A 6,000-nucleotide genomic window follows, 5' to 3' on the forward strand; every position below is an offset into this window, starting at 1 on the left:
CTGTTTCTGAGTTCAGAGAGAGTCTCCAAGTGCTCCTGCCTGAGCATAAAACATCAATGAAGTAAATCTGTGCTGACAACCTCAGGCTTATCCCACGCACACGTGCACGCGCACGCACACACGCACACACACTTTTCTCTTTCAACCTCTTGGTACAGCTCTTCCAGGGCTGATATCCCACTCACCCCCACTTTCAGGTCTGTCTCTACATAAAGCGAAACCGAATCTCTTACACCTAGTCTATAGTGCTGTTGAAATGCGCAGTCTTCATTCCAACACTGGTCCAGCTACATAAGCACATGGAGAAGATCAGCTGTGAAATAAGGCATTAGTCCACAGCATCGAACACCAAATGAAATGCTCTCCGATTACAGGGACCGCAACCTCTGGAAGTCCCTTTTGTGAAATGACAAGCCTGCTGGTTTCATCTTCAGATACAATGCCCAACTGTGTTTTTTAAGTACAATTGAGTTTCATCAACCAGACCAAAAATACTGCTGGTTGAAATGCATTCTGGAAAGTCAGTGGAAAAATAACACTAGTAGCTCCATAAATGAGGGGTAAATAGCACTATTATGGTAATTTCTGGTTTTAATGCTTTCAGCTAACACAGGAAGACTATGATTTGGAAGTTGCAGTGGAGATATTAGGAGAAACACCTAGATACTTCACTAGAAGTGCTGCAGGAATGACAGCATCAACTGTGCAATTTCATGCCACCCCCACCCCTGTCAGCCAAAAAGAGGGGGGGCATTTAATAGCCTTATGAGTGTGTGTGTGACGTGTGCCTGTGTGTGTTATCAGAGGCATTTCTAAGGTTCCCTCATTCGAGACATTAAGATTGCCCAAGACTAAGTCAAAACCCGTCCTCCTCCCAGCGCTGCCCTTCCCCACCTACTGACCTGAGCACCCGTGGTCCTAACTGCCCAGGCAAAGGGGAAGCTGGACCACTCCCCAACTGACCCACCAGTGTCCCTATTCCCAGGAGAACTGACCTCCCGCTCTGTATCAGTGACCCATTTACCGGACGGATTTTACTGCTTTCTCAAACTTACTGGGCATGAAAACAAAGTCTGCTCTATAGGAGTAAACACAGGGTCTGGAAACAGTTTGAAGCCTGCCTGCTGATGAAAGGCCCTCAGTCTCTTCTTTCTTTAAAATCAAGGCTTCCTACAAAAGGAATAAACTGCCCTCCATGACAGGGAGTCAAGTAACCAGGTATTTACATTTAGACAAGATAGAGTCTCACCTGGCAGCCTGGAAGAATGCACAGCTGTCAAGAATCAAATAAAGGCTTTCAAAAATCTTTCTCAAGAGCCAAGGATGCCATTTGAAGAGCAAAGTAGTGAGCAATTTCCCACTAACATCACAGGAATTTTTAAAATTCTGTTTGAAAGACACAACCTGCCCATATCCATCAAAAAAGTGTATGGTTCAAGCCTTAAAAAATATATATTATTATAAATTTTAACATACTAGATTTCTTATTCCTGCATCATCAGTTTTTTCTTTAAATGGAATAAAAGATCTAGTGTGCTGATTTTTCACTATAAGAGGAATTTTTAGGGAAAAGGGTGGGTTTTTTTGTCTATATATCTCAATATGTGTTTTTTTTTACAAGTTTGATGAGAATGTCAGAATTAGTTGCTATCCTATGTCTAAATTTTGTTACAATAGAAATTTATCCCTATCATACGTGAGGGTTCACTCATTTCTATTAACTTTAATGCACAAGGGGGCTCAGTAGCTTTATACCACAGAATTTGGGTGTTCCTGAAAATGTCTGGAAGATTATGGGACAGGGTGTATGGAATCAAGAGCTTTCTTGAATGACACTGTGAGTTGGAAAAGGGTAAGTGACAATTCAGAGCTCCGTGAGACAACCCTCATTCAGATCAGCCTCTGCCTCAGCCTTTTTGGCCTCCTGCCTGGGCCCTGAGAAAAGGAATCTTCAATAAAACAAAGTAAGATTAATAAATCAGTAGGTAATAAATGCATACATAAATGCATACATAGATGCATACATAAATGCATGCATAGATGCAATGTTTAATCATTCAGCAAGTATTTGCTGAATTCCTGGCACTGAGAATACAGCAGTTACATTAACGAAGAACACAAATCCCTGCCCACCCTGAGCTTGTAGTCTGGTGGGAGTGGGGAGTAGTGGGGAGCAGTGGGGAGAGACTATATGTAAGCAACATGTGTAATATATTTATAAGGTAATTAGTTCTAAAGGAAAAAATAAATCAGGGAAGGGAATATGAGACTAAGGAGGTATGTTGAAATTTTAGATGTTAGTCTACCTAAAAAGATGACACTTAAGTAAAACACTGAGGGAAATGAGAGATACCTGAGGGAAGAGCTTTCCAGGCAGAAGGAACAGCAAGTGCAAAGGCCCTGAGTCAGCCCCATGTCTGGTATGTACGGGGAGCAGGAGAGTGAACAGATGCGGTATAGTAGAAGGTGGGGCCAGAGAGAAATGATGAGGGCAGGCCAATCAGGTAGGACCCAATAGGCCAACGTGACCTATTTTTACTTGATGGAAATCCACTGAAGTGTTTGAGCAGAGTGACATGAGCTCAGTAATGACATGATCTCAGGAATGACAGGACAGGGATAGAGCAGAGAGGCTTACAAATGGAAGAGGAGACATTTAAGCTGAGACTTTAAGGAAGAATAAGAATTAGTTAGGGTCAAGTGAGTTTGGGGGAGATGGGACAGAAAATATTTTTAGAGCCAAAGAACAATATGTGAGAAGATTCAGAGAAGATTCAGTGGGATTGGTGCTCATGCTATCTGAATCATTGACAAATGACGGTAGTAATAGCCGTAACTTCTGCATGTTCAAAATCAGACATCAGTTTTTTTTTTCCAGGGAAGAGTTTCATGACATCAGGCCTTAGGCATTAGCTTTTTTTTTTTTTTTAAAGATTTTATTTATTTATTAGACAGAGATAGAGACAGCCAGCGAGAGAGGGAACACAAGCAGGGGGAGTGGGAGAGGAAGAAGCAGGCTCGCAGCGGAGGAGCCTGACGTGGGGCTCGATCCCATAGCACCGGGATCACGCCCTGAGCCGAAGGCAGACGCTTAACCGCTGTGTCACCCAGCCGCCCCAAGGCATTAGCTTTTGTGAGGACAGCACTAACAGTAGTGCTCAGATGTGTGTCCTTAGCGTACCTGTGGCCTGAGTATCAGCAGTGATGGAAGACATGGCTACAGGATTCAAAGTAGAAGAGAAAAAGAATGGCAGGCATCACATGGTAGGCAGCAAAGACCTACCTGAACAATTTACAATTACACGTTCCTGACCCAAGGCTTTTGCACTGGCTGTTTTTTCTGCCTGGCAAGACTTTCCCTCTGATATCTCTCATTGCCTTCAGTGTTTTACTTAAGTGTCATCTTCCACAGTAGGATGACTTCAATTACTGAAACTTAGGCAATTGAAATGGAAGTTTTCCAAGAAAACAAGGCTAAAGATGAAAAATAAATGGACAGTACTTGTATATTTTTTCAAAGTTTGAACCTATTACTTCCTTTTGTCCACATATGTGCACTTTAAGGGAGGGAGGGCAAGTAAAGAAAGTAGGTCACAGAGAGTTAATGAATTATATAACATCACAGAGAATTAATGGCCAACACAGGAATGCTAACCAGGACCCTTGGGAACCAGTTCTAGTTCTTTTTGAACCATGCCTTACTGTAAATAAAGACAAGTGGTGGGGGAGTGGGGGAGAGCAATGAACTGAACCTGTTTGGAGAAAGGATAGTTTGCATCTCCCAGAATAGTGACACAAAAGATCCGTGGATGGCCAGATACTCCGGTGATAAGCTCATTTTCATGCAGTGCAGAATAAACTTGAACATATTTTCCAAGATGCTGAACCACCTGCTTGTAGGAAAATGAATTAGTATGAACTTCCAGCTGGGGGGAGGAATTTATGATTTTAAAAGTCTTAAAATCAGAATCAGGCATGAAATTCTTCAAATTCTGATTACCAGATAGCTGTTCTTTGGGCCACAGGTTGGGCTGTAAGTAACCAAAACCCTTAAGCCAAGTGCTTTAGTAATGAGGAAATGACTGACTCATGTAATTCAATGTGAACAGGTTGATCAGGTGGCTGCCTTGACTTAGTCCAACGGCTCCACTACTATTCCCTGTGACCTCCGGTGTTTGAGCTCACCCATCAGACAAAGAGTGAGGAGAGGGTACAGCATAAATGTCCCAAAGGAGAGGATTGATTAAAGTATATTGGAATGTCATACATGTATTAAAATATGTCAGTGTACTCTAAAGACTTGAAAATATGATCATAATAAAGCATTAAATCAAAAAAGCGTACTTCAAAGAAATATGTTCAACATGATTCCACTCTTCTTGGGGAAAATATGCTGCGTATTTAGAGAAAGAACTAGACAGATATATACTGAAATATTAACAGTTATAAATTATATCTGAATAATGGGTAAAAGAAACGTTTTTATATTGGTATTTTCTAAATTTTCTACAGTAAGCACATATTGTGAGAAAAAAAGAAGTCATTATTTGAATGTCATGTAATGATATTTGGGAGTATGACACTTAATTGCACATATATTTTCTTTTTCCTTTTTTGGTCTGGTACTTCCTAACATTGATGCTCTGGCTGTCAGAAGTCAACATGATGCGGCTCAAGTCAACGTACCAACCATATTGGAAACTGTCTTTCTGGGCTGCTAGTGAAATTGTCATAGCCACCTAACCAGATTATATGAAAACAAGATTCTCAGGGATCCTCAAGTCAGGGTTATTCTGAAAACAAACTAAGTTATATTTACAGACAATCTAAGCAGTTCACCTCCATAGGAGAGAAGATATTCTTTCAAAGCTACTCATGAATTTACATTTAATGACAATAACCATCCTTTATTAAAACTCACAATGCGACTGGCAATGGTAAGAGCCTTAATAAATATCCCTGGATTAGGTATTAGTAACCCCATTTTACTGACGAAGAATCAGAGGCTTAGGAAGTTATGTAATATGACACAATTCATGCAAATGGTAGAACCAGTATTTGAGTTCAGGCCTACTTCCTGCAAATCTCTGAGGCTCTCCCTAGGACTTCACGTTGTTTCCAGTCAAGCTATTTGGAACACCTTCACTTACAAACCTCACTCATCTTAGGAAACAGTTTTTCATCACACAAAAGACTCCAACATTTGTGGATAAATTGGGGGAAAAAAAGATGTAGATAATTTTATTCATAAAACAATTGTACGTGCTCAAATTCAAATAGCATGCATAAAAATTGTTCCCCAAAACATGTTCAACAGATGTCCTCCCAAATGAATTAGTACTCATGAACACATTTGGAATATAGGCTCTATCCTTCAGCAGAATGCACTATTTCCACATCAACAATATATGAAATAACCCACTGTAGAGAATTAGTTCCCAGAGCTAAATCACAGCCATAGGAGTAGGCCTTCCGATGAATTCTACCGCACAGATATTAACAACAAGGGAAGAGTTCATGAGTATACTGGAGTTGAAGTTCTAAGCCAAAGAACGAGCAGTGGCCTTAAAATATAAAGAAATAATTGGGGCGCCTGGGTGGCTCAGTCGTTAAGCATCTGCCTTCGCCTCAGGGTATGGTCCCGGAGTTCTGGGATCGAGCCCCACATCAGGCTTCTCCGCTTGGAGCCTGCTTCTTCCTCTCCCACTTCCCCTGCCTGTGTACCCTCTCTCGCTGGCTGTCTCTCTGTTAATAAATAAATAAAATCTTTAAAATATATATATATATATAAAGAAATAATGAAAATTAAAGAAATACATTAAATTGGTCTGATTTCCCTCTTTTCTGTGTGATATCAAGAAATTTCTGGCAGTTTACTCTTCAATAGAGGTTACCCTGTGGTAGTGTTATACTTTATAACATTCATGAGAGACAAGGAGAAAAAAACAGTTCAAATACTCTTCACGCTCATTCATTATTTGGATATAAAAGATGGCTTCT

Source organism: Ailuropoda melanoleuca, chromosome 9 (assembly GCF_002007445.2).
Source record: "Ailuropoda melanoleuca isolate Jingjing chromosome 9, ASM200744v2, whole genome shotgun sequence".
Classification (NCBI taxonomy): Eukaryota; Metazoa; Chordata; class Mammalia; order Carnivora; family Ursidae; genus Ailuropoda; species Ailuropoda melanoleuca.